This window comes from Coenobita brevimanus, chromosome 59, assembly GCF_032717465.1.
Source record: "Coenobita brevimanus isolate Jiangsu-jjx chromosome 59, ASM3271746v2, whole genome shotgun sequence".
NCBI lineage: Eukaryota > Metazoa > Arthropoda > Malacostraca > Decapoda > Coenobitidae > Coenobita > Coenobita brevimanus.
The window spans coordinates 2,751,376-2,766,908 of NC_137012.1; positions in this window are offsets into that span (position 1 = coordinate 2,751,376).

Below are 15,533 nucleotides of genomic sequence, written 5' to 3' on the forward strand. Positions count from 1 at the left end.
CATATCACTCACTACCCCGTACACACACACACACACACACACACACACACACACACACAAATGCTAAACTATAGCAGAATGACCAGTGGTCGCAACACCCAGCCCAGCCGGCTGAACTGGGGTCAGATTCACTAAGGTGAAAGGAAACTGAGTGAAATGAAGTTTTATGACTTGATGATAGTACTATTACCAAAAGGAATGGGAGGTCCCCGGCCACCTCAGGGAGGGACGCCGCCATCCTGCCCCCCACACTGGGGTCTCCCTGCCTCCCAGAGGGGGTGCCGACCCCCAGTTCCTCCGGGGAAAGCGCCGCCCCACAGCCCTCCCCTTCCCCCCCAGAGTTGGCGATATGAACAAGCTGATAGTGCGGCTAAATCAGCCACTAACCACCCTGAAATAGAAGTCAAGATTCCCATCTCCCTCTCCCAAATAAAATCAGATATAAAAAAGAAAACTATGTTCCTCACCAAGGAGGAACACCAAGCATGTGCATCAAATGGGTCTGCTTCTGCCAGGTGGTATGCAGCAGCAACCCAGTACGAACAACTTATGAGCGCTGCAAGCACACCAGACTCCTCACGAGAGTCCATCGACAACGGCTAGGCTACAACTGCCGCACCACCATACTAAACAACAATCCTAGAGAAACCTGCAACCACTGTGGTAGACACCTCATCCCCTGTTACATTACATTCTCTGCTGCCAAGCCACGGCTCAATTCAGAGCAGGTCGCACCTACCCCACCAGACACTATCCAAGACCTTCCTCCAGCTGTTGACCTTCAAACTCTGACAGAAGCAGCAACCTCGGTCATATCTTCAACATCAACACAGATACTGCTCGATGTTGTAAGTAGATCAAATCCACCGACATAAATGACAACAACAACAGACGAACTTCCCCTACATAAAAGACCAGAACCTCCGACAGGGCTAATATAGGGCCCGGTCCCCTATTTATTAGAGGTAAAGCTCTAAAGAAGAAGACTGGAAGTTGGACAACGGCATATTCTGGTGGGCGATAAACGGCTCCCGAATGCTTTATTATTATTATTATTATTATTATTGATCGGAAACATGTCATTATCGATTGAAAGTCACTGCACACTGTCTTGTTATTTATAGAAAGATTGTTCATCATTTTATTAATCGAAAGTCAATGCTCGTAGTCTTGTTTTCCTAAAACCACTACTCAGTCTTGTTATTCATCGAAAATCAGTGCTATTTTCCTTGTTCATCGAAAAGAAGTGATCAGTGTTGTTACTTATTGAGTCACCACTCACTGACTAATTACATATAGAATCATTGCTCAGTCATTTATTGTCACTGCTGTCATTTACCGAAAACCACTGTTCACTGCCTCGTTATTTATAAAATGTCACTGCTGTCTTGTTATTTCCCGGAAATCTTTGCGCATTGTCTTGTTTCCCAAAAGGCACAGCTCATTCTTGCTCTTTACAGAAGGTAACTGCTCACTGTCTTGATATTTAGCGAGTCACCGCCCAGTCATTTATATATCGATAGTCAATTCTCACTGTGTTGTTATTTATCTTTATGGAATATCACTGCTCACTGTCTTATTCGTCAAAAGTAACTACTTACTAAATGACTTCATAAACTGTTTACTATCTTATTAACTATACGAGGTTGTTCACTATATTATTATTTATAAAAAGGGCACTGCTCACTGTCTGGTTATTTATAGAAAGGCACTGCACACATTTGATACCCATCGAAAGGCACGGATCAGTCTTCTTAATTATAAAATGGCATTGTTCACTGGTTATTTATAAAAGGTATTGCTTATCGTCTGATACTGCCCACGTCTTGTTATTTATCGAGTCATGCCTCACTGTCTTGTGTTGTATCGGAAGTCTGTGCAGACTGTCTTTTTATTTATCGAAAGTCACTGGTCACTATGTTTGTCGAAACTCACTGCCCATGATATTATTTATCGCTAAGAGGTGGATCAGTGTTAATGTCCGCGACTGTAAATTAGTATTAACTTACATCACTCTAGCAACTTACTGACTACAACGCAAACACCTATTCTTGATGATTCTCCAACCCCCTTCCCTCTCCTCTCCCTCCACTTCCATACTCCTCCTCATTCCTCTCTTCTCCCTCCTGCTCCCTCCCGACCTTCCAACCTCCCTTCCCCTTCCTCATCCCTCCCTATCTTCCACCCTCCCTTCCCCTTCCTCATCCCTCTCTACCTATCTTCTTCCCTACCACCTTCGATTCCCCCCTCCTCTTCTCTCCCTGCCTATCACCCTCCCTTCCCCCTCCTCATGCCTCCCCAGGGAAAGTGTGAAAAATCAGGATTTTGCAAAACTGAACAACTTTCGACAATGTTTGCCCTCCCGGAAGCTCTCTCTCTCTCTCTCTCTCTCTCTCTCTCTCTGCTGTACCACCCTTATCTTATTCTCCTGTGATTTCAGTCAAGTATTCCTATATTATTATGACCGACAATGTAACTTCTCTGTCTGTCTGTCTCTCTCTCTTTCTCTCTCTCTCTCTCTCTCTCTCTCTCTCTCTCTCTCTCTCTCTCTCTCTCTCTCCCCTGCTGTTCCTTACCTTTTGGTTTTCATTTTCGTTTTCTGTTCATATTCCTTCTTTCTCTCTTCCCTATCTTCCTCAAAGACGCAAGTTTAATTCCAGGTTAATACAGGAAACAATTATATTATCTTATTATCTTATTTCAGTAAGACGAGTTTAATCATCTTCCCCTAGACCAATCGTCATTAGAAATATTCTTCAGCTTGGGTGAAACATATGATTTCTTGTTTATACCTGTATTTTCACTAAACTTTCTTCGCGTGAACTGGGCCTACTTCGTCGTTTTGCTGCTTATTTCACATAATTGAACAGCAAAATACTGTTGGGCAGTGTTAAGGCTCTACATCGTTTCCGTAGTACATTTTCCTGACTAGCATATTATTTAAGAGTTAGTCTATTATTACAAGTCGGCGTTAAAAATTGAGAGACGGCAATTTTAGTTCATGTGAGTATAAAGCTTACGTAAATCATTTAAACACTTCATGGCTATAGGTCATTTATTTCAACGAGGCGGAGATTTTTGTCCTTTTCAGCTGATTTCCTAACTCTGTGGCAGAAAATGACAATACTGTGACTCAGCATCCTCTCCATACTTCTTCATGACTAGCGACATGCTTGCATCAGTCTCTTGCTACACCTCAATATTCAAGATGGAAAGACGACAATTTCTGTCTACCTATCTGTCTATCTATCTGCCTATCTGTCTATAGCTAAACGCTTTAATCCTGTAATGGGTGGCGGTGGCCACAGACAGGCGACCTCCATGTAGCTCTGTCCTTTGTCATTTTGCTGCCTTCCATTCACCTTACTTCCCCCTCTTTCACGTATCTCCTCACCCCACCCTTCTATCTCATCCTTGATCTTACCCTCCTCCTTTCCCCCTCCATCTCACTCTAATACGCTCTTCTAGTCAGTCACTGATTCTCCATCCTCTCCGCATAGCCAAACCATCTCAGAGTATTTCTCTTAACACATTCAATAACATCCACATCCTTAGCACAACGCTCCTTTACTTTCTCAATTGTCTGCCTCTCCATACAGCTCCACATGCTCCTCTCAGATAACTCACAACTTCTCTCAGATGACGAAAAATCTACACCAGTTAAGTGACGAGGTAAAGATTGCAATGAATAATCCTGTGAAATGCGTGGAAGCAATTGTGTCAGGATAACATTCAGACATGTTTAGCGTAAGAACTGACTGAAAATTTTTATGAATTCCAACCCAGATATGTGGAGTGTTAGACCACTGGAAAGAGAGAGAGAGAGAGAGAGAGAGAGAGAGAGAGAGAAAGAGAGAGAGAGCGTTTTACTGGTTCAAAGGAAGTTTACGGCGAAAAATTGTGTGAATAAGATGGATAGCTTGTTGGTTTGGGTATAAGAATAGCAGGAAGTTGTAGGAAAGAAAAAGCTGGAAGGAGCATTGTGAGAAAAACTGGTAGATAAAAAATATATAAATTGGAAAGCTCAGTGGCTGCTATTGTATCTCCCTTAGGCGCTGGTGAGGAGCCTACACGTGGTGACATTGTGCACCCTGGGTTGAGCAGCTGCGTAATATTTAAGCTTTCAGGCTTCTGTACGTTTTCCGAACTGAATATCATCGTCACAGGTTAGCTGGGATAAAATATCAGAACTGCCCTGACCATGACAGTGTTAAGGGTGGATATACTTAAGTAGGTATTTTCAAATTATTTATTATCAGCTTCTGACTGGCACTCGATGAAATGATTTTTTGTGATCATGAGAGGGTAACTGGTGACAGTATCGACACCCAGGCTCCTATAACTCTCTCTCTCTCTCTCTCTCTCTCTCTCTCTCTCTCTCTCTCTCTCTCTCTCCCTCATTTATTCAAATTAAAGAGTAAATTATCTCTTACCTTAATAGTTCTCTCACAGTTTTTGTCTCTTATTATTCTATACCCTCTGACGGAAGGAGAGGAGAGATGGAGGGAAGAGAAGGAGAGATAGAGAAGTGAATGAGGGTAAGGAAGGAAGGAGGAGGGTAGAAGGGAGAGAAGGATAGATTAGCGAAATCTTTCAAAATGGAGAAGTTAAAAATAGGCAACCCTGAACTAACATCTTCACTACAAGATATTTTCCTTCAGCTGCCAAAAATCGTCTATACCGGTACTCCTTTCACTCTAACTTGGCCCAGGGTTTTGTCCTTTTGCAGTTTATTTCACGCAGCTCAGTAGCAGAAAAAGGCAATGCTGTGGCTCTACATCCTTTCCATAGCACTTTCCAAAATGCTTCCCCTCCATAGCACTTTCTTAACAACCAAACACCATATTCAAGTGTCAATCCGTTGCTATAACTCCACAAACAGGATGGAGGGATGGCAATTTTTGGCCAAGTTAGCGTAAAAAGAGTAAGTGCTGGCTTAATGAGAGAGATAAACGATGAAATATGAAGGGGTTAATTGAAGCCTGTCCTCCTGGCCCGTATTCTCGACGGTTAAGGAAGCTCCCTAAAACCTCTGCCTTAACGACTTATTTTTGGATATGGCTGGTAAATATCCTTTTGTACGTTATTTGTGCAAAGTATGGCGATGTTGGAATGATTTTTACAACATAGAATAGGACAGCAAGCAGTATCAAGCAAAATAAATCGCTTTGGAAAAGGTGTTAGGGAGCTTCCTCAACCAACTAGAATACGGGCCCTAAAGTCCTCCTTTTCTTATATCCACTCATCACCCTGACCTCTTGCTTAACCCTCCGCTGCCCATCTCACTTTACTCATTATTACAGTCCTCGCTGGTCCATTGGTTAGTACATGCACCTCGCAATTATAATAACCCAAGTATTACTCTTATGCCGGTCAGACTCCTGGACAAGGGCAAAGGGGAAACACTGTGTTTACCGCTTTGCCCTTGTTCACTCAGTACTTCAATTAGGGAGCTGGGTGTAACATAGACTACTATGGGTTTTGTTCTAGGGGAAGACGGAGACTTATATGTATACCCTTCTTTCATTCCCCTTGTCTCTACAGTAACACACATCGACACGCTTCAGGACGATAATCAGCAAGACAGTGAGCGATGACTTCTGAAATACAGTGATCAATACATTTTCCATAATGTTACGTACAAGTTGCATAATTGTCGTACTTAAATGTCCATGGATGATATTTTCAGTAACTGTCATAACTTCATCCAAAAGCCTCGACACTGATAACCATTTCATCTTTGAATTCCACCTCTCTCTCTCTCTCTCTCTCTCTCTCTCTCTCTCTCTCACTAGCTTGTGGGGAAGAGCAGAGACGCTTAAATATGTGACTTCCCCTGATGCCTGATTGATGTTACGCCCTTCGATCCAGACTGCTTAACCCTCCAACTGAAGGTTATCATTTTAACTATTTTCATTACCCCTAAGATATATTTATTTATTTATTTATTTATTTATATATTTAGCAAATGACAAGTTCGTACTTGGGAAGGGGTTAAAGCGAGACCAGCACAAGAAATATCGAAAAATATATGTATTTCCAAAACCTTCCCGCCAAGCAATATTACCTGGAACACGCATCATGGCGGACGCTGTCAGCCTTATGTTAGATAATGTATGCTTGTTGACATGTTATCTCATTCCTGTAATTCTCTTTACTACTTCTACAACTACTACTACTACTAATACTACTACTACTATTATTATCAATATTATTATTATTATTATTATTATTATTATTATTATTATTGCAAGAGGGGAACAAGTCAAGAGTGAGAGCAGTGGAAATGAGTTACTTGAGAGGAGCATGTGGAGTGACAAGGAGGGACAGGTTGACGAATGAAGAAGTGAAGGAATGTTGTGAGGTGGATGTGGATGTGGTTGAGAACCACACAGAGGTGGTTTGGACATGTGGAGAGAGCGGAGAATGAAAGACTGACTAAGAGGGTGTATGTAGGTGAGGTGGAGGGAGGGAGAGGGAGGGGTAGACCGAGGATCAGGTGGAGGGATGGAGTTGAGAGGTATATGAGGGAGGGGGGAGTGAGTCTGGGGGAGGGTAGTCAAATGGTGGGTGACAGAGCGACTTGGAGGCGTTTTGTCTGCGGCCACCCTTTGCGGGATTAGGGTGTCGGGCTATAGATAAATAGGTAGATTATTATTATTATTATTATTATTATTATTATCGAAATTTGATTCATTTTTTACCGTTTTCACGATCATGGCTGTTCAGATAACTAAAATAATAATCATACGCTAGTTAATCTTTAAAAAGGTTTCTCTTTTTTAATTTCATGAGTGACGTCAGTAATATCTTTAAGGCAGACAACCATCAGCCTTTACATCCAGGCGTCTCATATTTCTGCTGGGTGAAGAGGTATAAGAGGAAACAAACTTAATCAAGGGTCTGACCGGCGTTCTCTTACCTCTCCATCACGCCCCTCCATCCCACCCAACTCACTTCTTAATCTACCTTCCTCTTAAGCTTCCATATGCCCTTTCATACATTCCTTCATTCGTTCGTTCATTCGTTCATTTATTCCTCTTCCCTCCCTCCCACCTTCCCTCCTTTCATCCCTCTTCCCTTTCTAACATAACTGTTGGCGAGAATGATGTACGACTTGCCACTGGTAAACATAAAGTGAATAAAACACCGAGGCCTGATAAAATATCTCTGTGCATTCTGAAGGAAGCAGTGAAGGAATATCAAAGCCATTAGCTGAGCTGTTCAATAAATCACTAAGACATAGTATGGTTCCTCATGAAAAAAAAATCAAGCAAATGTATATCCAATATTTGAAAAAAGGACAACAAATCGCAACCAGAGAATTATCGACCAAAAAGCTTAACTTCAGTGATGTGCAGGCTGTTGGAAATTATTATCAGAGATAAGTTTGTAAATCAGATATCCATCCTTAGGTCCTTAGTAGAAAAGCTTTTAGAGAAGAGAAAGAAGTTATATGCGGCATTAATGGATTTGGAGGAAGCGTATGACTGAGCAGATAGACAATGAATGTGGAAAATATTAAGAATATATTGGGTAAATGGGAAGCTGTTGAATGCCGTGAAGAGTATGTATGAGGGTGCTAAGGCTGCAGTGCGTGTGGATGGTGAACTGGTTGAATTTTTCTATCTGAATGTTGGACTGAAAAAGGAAAGTGTCATGTCTCCACGGTTTCTCAGTCTGTGTGTGGATGGGGTTACAAAAGAGAGATACATGGCAGGGCAGTGGATGTTGGAGCAGCCCTAATGAGAGAGGGCAGCGTTTGGAAACTTCCTGTTTTGTTGTTTGCAGATGGTACTGTATTGTTAGGTGAAGACGAAGGGGAACTGCAAGGCTTGGTGAATGAGTTTGGAGTTCGTAAGAAATGGAATCTAAAGATGAATATAGGGAAGAGTAAAGTTATGGTCATTGAAAGAAGTGAAGTCGCTGCACAGTGAGGTTGCATGGTAAGGAACTGAAAAATGTGAGTGCATTTAAGTACCTGGATAGTGTGATGAGTAAGGATGGATGTTTGGAGGATGAAATGGTTGAAAGGGTACAACAGGGAAGAAAGGTTACTGGTTCTTGGAAAGCAATGATAAGAAACACTGAAGTGAGCGTGAAAATTAAAATAAAATCGCTGCATGATAGTATTGTGATTCAAACTCTAACGTATGGAAGCAAAGCTTGGGCCTTATTGGAAGGACACAAATCAAGAGTGCGAGCAGTGGAAATGAGTTACTTGAGAGGAGCGTGTGGAGTTACATGGAGAGACAGACTGACAAATGAGGAAGTGAAGGGGTGTTGTGGTGTGGATATGGATGTAATATAAGAGTTAGGAGAAATACACAGAGGTGGTTTGGCTCTGTGGTTTGGCTCTGAGAGGCTAACGAGGAGGGCGTATGTGAGTAAGGTGGAGGGGGACAGAGGGAGGGGGAGGCCGAGGATGAGATGGAGGGATGGAATGGAGAGGTATATGAAGGAGGGGATGTGAACTGGGGTGGGAGAGGCAGCGAAATGGCAGGGGACAGGGCGATATGGAGGCGATTTTTTTGTGGCCACCCCTTACGGGATTGAGGCGTCTGGCCATAGATAGATAGACTGATTGATTGATTGACAGATTAAGAGACAAGTTTGTTAAGCATTTGGAATAAATAATCTCCTCAAAGATTCACAACACGGTTGTCGGAATAATCACTCTTGCCTTACGAAGCTCTTGGACTCCTTCTATGACATATTCAAAATATACGACCAGATTCGCTGATATTGTCTATCTCGATTTTCAAACAGCATTTGATAAAGTTTCTCGTAGAAGACTACTTCCAAAATTAAAGGCGCATGGGTTCAGAGGCAATGTGATCAGGTGGATCAATAAATGGTTTACAGGACGCAAACAGAGAGTCAATAAATTATAAAGAAGCAGACTGGAAAGATGTTGCAAGAGGAGTGCCACAGGGCTCAGGACTGGGTTCTATTCTGTTTTATTTTAATATAGTTAAATAATATATATGAGGGTTCATTTTGTAACATATCCAAATTTGCTGATGATACTAAAGTTGAAAACAAAGCAGACATTACTTTAAAGAGGCAGGCAATTCAGAGTTACCTAGATCGATTGTTTAACTGAACCCAACATGGCATGGGTTTTCATATCAGTAAATGCAAAATGATAAACAGTGGAAATGGAAATAAAAAAGCCAGTTACACTATGAACAATATTCAGCTAGATAATGTCAGTCACGAAAAAGGAGCTCTAGCAACAAATGATCTTAAAACAAGAAAACAGTGTACAGATGTCAAGAAAACCAACAAAGTAATCAGATTCATTGGTAAAGCACTGGAATATAAGTCGGAAAATATAATTCTCGCCTTGTATAATTCTCTTGTATGCCCACACCAGTGCTGTGTCCAGTTCTGGTTGCCTTATTACAAAAGATGACAGAGAAACTTGAGACAGTACAACGAATGGTGACAAAATGATACCTACACTGAGAAATAAACCATACGAGAAGCGTTCAGAAGCCCTAAATGTCTTTAGCTTAACATAACACAGGTTACCATGAGATTTAATTCAAGTATTCAAAATATTCAAAGGACATGATAATATGGCTGTTGATAAAAACTTAACTGTTGATCGCTCGAATTACTTTAGAGATAAGGGGCATAAAATTACCGGTAAACGATTTCAATAACATGAGGCTAAGCATTTCTTCTTTATTAGAGATGTAAATATAATTGGAATACATTGCCCCCCAATATAGTAAACTATGATACAGTACTAACCTTTAAATCCCGAGAGAAAGAAACCCCAAGCATGTTTAGAGATGATGCAGGTTTGAGCTGGATATTGTTAAAAATTAGAGGATACTCCTGTGGGAGATGTTGACGGATTGAAATATGTAAGAGCCTAAGTTTCTGATGCATTAAAAACAGCAACATCACTTTTACAGCACATACATGAGCCTAGTCAAACATTAGGTGTGCCATAGCTTCACCCCTTGTTTATTGAAGTAATTGCGTAGATGGATGCTGTGAAAAGGGAATGGAAATTTGAATGGTGGAGTCATTAGCGTATGAGTGGATAGGGTTGGATGTATAACTTAGATGGTCATTGATGAATATAAGGAAGTGAGTGGGTGATATGGAAGAGCCCCGAGGAAAACCACTATTGAAAGCATGAGGAAAAGAAAGGTGGCTATCTACAGCAACAGCAATGGGACGATTGGCAAGGAAGTGAAAGATGAGGGCACGGATAGAAGAATAAAAACAGGATGAATGCAGTTTGGAAACTAAAGATTTATGCCCGACTCGATCAAAAACCGTTGAGATGTCAAGTGCAGTGGCAAAGCTTTCGCCAGTCCCAAAAGGAGGATGACCAGGAGTCTGAAGGGTTGATGAGAAAATCGGCAGTGGAGCATCCCTGGCGGAACTCGCACTGGTGATCGTAAAGAAGTTTGGGATAGGAAACGTGCTATATTTATTTATTTATCTATGTTTTTGTTAAGAATAGATTCAAGAACTTTTGAAACAGGATTTTAAAGCAACTGAGTGATAGGTATAGGGTTGGAAATGGTCGCCTTTCTTTGGGACAGGCTGAATTAGAGCAAACGTCCAGGAAGAAGGAAAGGTAAGAGTTGACAGACATAAGCGAAAGAGTTTACCTGGGTAGGGTGTAAGCACAGAAGAACAGTTCTTGAGAACAACAGGAGGGACCCCATCAAGCCCGTATGCTTTGTTGTTACTGAGAACAGTGATAGCAGATAAAATGTCTAGTTTAAAAACATTTTAATGTCAGCCATGAGGAAGGCTGAGGGGGAAAGTAATGAAGGAACAGCACCAGAATCGTATAAGATGGAACTGGAGAAGAAAGTAAAAGCGGAGTTGTGCTTTTTCAGTAGAAGTAACAGCTACAGAGTTCAGAGCATTTAGTATTAATGAAAATGTTTTTCAGAGAAAAGAACTGACAGCATGATTCTGGGCAGAAACATAAAAGAGATGTTGTTCAGAGGTGGGTTGGATCTGGTACCTTTTGTAGGCCCTCTCCTTGTTGTAGACAGCATTAGAACAAGCGTGATTAAACCGATTTTTTTTTTTTTTTTTTAGTCACTGGATAAGAGAAAGGAGCATATGCTTGTTTGTATGTACGAGAGAAAAACCTCATTAAAGTGCAAAGCACAGTCAGATGGCTCTCGGCCATAGAAGCAATAATCATTCCAAGGAAAATCAGAGAACTACAGCCTGAAGGCCTGACAGTTAGCAGCTATGCCACAGCCATCTCGTCTTGGGAAGGTCCACAGGCCATACTGGAGCTGTGGTAGGACTCCATATTATAATTGCAAATCATAATAAATAGATAGATAAATAGATAGATAGAGAGACAGATAGAAGCAGGGAGTCAGATGATGAGAAGGTATTGTGTCTGCAAGAATCGAGCAATGCTAAACATGCTTACACACTCTTAACACAAGGAATGCTTGATAGGCACACGACAGCGCCTAGTGACCATACACACACATACACACAGGCTGCTAGAACTTTCCATCCACGAGGAACACACGTGACACACCCCTGCTACACCAGAATTTAGGAAAGAGAGCAGCAGACGGAGGTTAGCTATAGAACAGAGAGGTCGAGAAGGGGACAAGCGATACTAGAGGCAGGTCGAAGGGGAGAAGGGCTTAGCAACTCGAGAGACAGAGAGAGAGAGAGAGGGAGCGAGACTCTATATTCCGCTCTGTGTGAGAGACTTGTTAATATTTCCAAGACAAATAAAAATAGTCCCATACTATTCTTTACCTCTCCTGTCACTACATGACAAATGGGAAGCTACTCCAAGATATAAAAACCGCTCGTCCATAAATCTAAAATATATATATAACTCAACCACAAGGAACCTACAGTCTTTTATGACACAAAGTCATTTATGACATTTGGTGGCAGCGAACGTATACGAACCTCGTCTACGAATCAACATTGAATTCCTACAAAATATCAAGATTGGAAACAAAAATAATATCTCTCTCAACCAACAACACAACCAGCTCCTGACAGTATTCTCTCCAACCAGCCCCCTCCGTCTCCCATATCATCATGCTGATGCAGAGGTGAAGGGATCACAGGACGCCTTGCAAGTAGTTTAACAAAACATTGATACGATCTTGCAATTTCTACGACGAACCAGCGAATCTACGGACATCGTCTCCCAATTAAAAGCAAATTTCTACAAAAGCAGGTGAGACTCTACAAGATTAGCTTCAGTTCTACAATTGAATTCCTACAAAATACAGCCTACAATCCATCCACGAGGAACACACGTGACACACCCCTGCTACACCAGAATTTAGGAAAGAGAGCAGCAGACGGAGGTTAGCTATAGAACAGAGAGGTCGAGAAGGGGACAAGCGATACTAGAGGCAGGTCGAAGGGGAGAAGGGCTTAGCAACTCAAGAGACAGAGAGAGAGAGAGGGAGCGAGACTCTATAAGATTAGCTTCAGTTCTACAAGTGAATTCCTACAAAATACAGCCTACAATGCAAATAGTCTACAAGTCTACAATTAACAACTCTACGTATAATCTTCTACACGCACCTACAAGAAGCGGCAGTCTTCATCCCACAACGAGTAAATCACTAGAGAAAAGGACCGAGAAAACATCGACATAGAAAAACGGAACAAACAAACGAAGAGTGAGACACGACTCATAACTCATCTTACTCACTCATCTTCACTCAAGTTACTCATCGCTACTCATTCACTCACCACAGCTACCAGTGTGGGAAGTTGAGGTCATCATGCGTGCTTGCTGAAAATACGCCACGTCAGTCAACACACCACCTGCACCACCACTCACACCATTTCCACCACGGTAAAAATTAGTGAGTTACATAGTTACTTCATTTATACAATACACAGTGATAGACAATAAGCTTCTGCACAAACATATAAAACGTGCTTTATAGTTACAGCTTAAATACACATACTTCAGTTATCTGCATAACTCAAACACTAAATAATCACCAACAATAAATATTCTACACTGTATATATTCATTCATTTATTATAACATTTATTTACTACCAACGAGTGTTACCATTTATACCTACATAAAATACGTGTTTCATACATACAACTATACATTATTACATCTACAAAGTGATAAAGAAAATATACCATCACAGTTACTCAGTAAGCGATTAAAAGAACTGTATTAAACATTTATTAATTAAAGCTACCTAGTGGAAACATATAAATTAAGTTACAAGGTAAACTAGAGAAAAAAAAAAATGACCAACACAAATGACGTTAGCAAGAGTGAACATCTTCAACACAATCGTGAAGACAATGATTTCCACACAGTGCTGACACACATATTACCCACGATAGGTACAAGTGAACAACAAATCAGTGTATATAGTTAATACTGTATATATGTATATATTTTTTATATAAAATAACAAAATATGGGACTATATAATATCATTTTATAATCTCTGTGCAATATAAACTAAACTTTAAAAAAGTATCCCAAGGAAATTAGCCAGTATTTATGCAACCATGAACAACATGGGAAAAGCGTACACAAGCGAAGAAAAACAAACTATAGAAAATCAATACATACAAAAAAGAAAGAAAGAAAGAAAGAAAAAGTAAGAAAGAAAAGAGAGAAATAGAGTAAGATCACATAACAAACAAATGAAAATAAGTGTAAGTGTTACTACATATGTCAAAATACCACATAAACTACAAACAAAAAAGCAAATTGTTGTCTCCACAAACAAGTGGCATGGCACATCATCACTATCATCGACCGCAGCATATGTTAGGACTGCAATTATTACAATTATGTAACTCCATATTATAATTATGTAACTTTAACTACAATTATGTAACTACAAACAATACTACAAACAATATGTACCATTTCTGTGACAGTTGCGTTAACAAGATGTAACTTTTATGTAACTTTAACTACAATTATGTACTTACAAACGATATGTAACAATTATGTAACGACAAACGATTGAATTATGTTACACTTGCTACAATTATGTAACTACAAACAATATGTACCAATTTATGTGACAGTTGCACTAACAAGATGTAACTTTTATGTAACCTTAACTACAATTATGTAACTACAAACAATACTACAAACAATATGTACCAATTTATGTGACAGTTGCATTAACAAGATGTAACTTTTATGTAACTTTAACTACAATTATGTAACTACAAACGATATGTAACAATTATGTAATGACAAAACAGTTGCATTAACAAGATGTAACTTTTATGTAACTTTAACTACAATTATAAGGCCAAGACACTTATAACAGTTGCATTAACAAAATGTAACGACAATTATAAGGCCAACACAATTATGCATTAACACAATATTTTGTAACAATTCATAAAATGTTACAATTATGTAGTACCACAATGTTAGTACAATATTATGTCATACAGTTATAGCACAATTCTGTATTACCAGTATCATCATACAAGTTAGGTGAAATATTAGACATTACTAAAGTGATAACTCTATGTAATGTATAACCTAGCAGTATTACCATTGCACAATTATATGCGTACGTCTGTTGTACATACACGTCTTACAAAGTGTTATACAACAGCCATTGCATTTATTCAAATATATATACAACTTGTTTAAAATGTAATATTACTGAATAATCACTATTTACTATGAATAATATATGTATACAATATTCATACAATTATGTTACTTTTACAATATTATGTATTTCACTTAATTAGCTTATAAGTTCATTATAATGTGTGTATAATATATATTAATATGTTAGGACTATTAACTGTCGATGGTACGCCATTTTCGCGCGGCCGAGCAGTGTGGTAGGACTCCATATTATAATTGCAAATCATAATAAATAGATAGATAAATAGATAGACAGAGAGACAGATAGAAGCAGGGAGTCAGATGATGAGAAGGTATTGTGTCTGCAAGAATCGAGCAATGCTAAACATGCTTACACACTCTTAACGCAAGGAATGCTTGATAGGCACACGACAGCGCCTAGTGACCATACACACACATACACACAGGCTGCTAGAACTTTCCATCCACGAGGAACACACGTGACACACCCCTGCTACACCAGAATTTAGGAAAGAGAGCAGCAGACGGAGGTTAGCTATAGAACAGAGAGGTCGAGAAGGGGACAAGCGATACTAGAGGCAGGTCGAAGGGGAGAAGGGCTTAGCAACTCGAGAGACAGAGAGAGAGAGAGGGAGCGAGACTCTATATTCCGCTCTGTGTGAGAGACTTGTTAATATTTCCAAGACAAATAAAAATAGTCCCATACTATTCTTTACCTCTCCTGTCACTACATGACAAATGGGAAGCTACTCCAAGATATAAAAACCGCTCGTCCATAAATCTAAAATATATATATATAACTCAACCACAAGGAACCTACACAGTCTTTTATGACACAAAGTCATTTATGACAGAGCGATATGACAGGGTAAGGTGATAAGGCTGTGACCGGAGGGGCCCAAAAAAGAGAAATGATTAA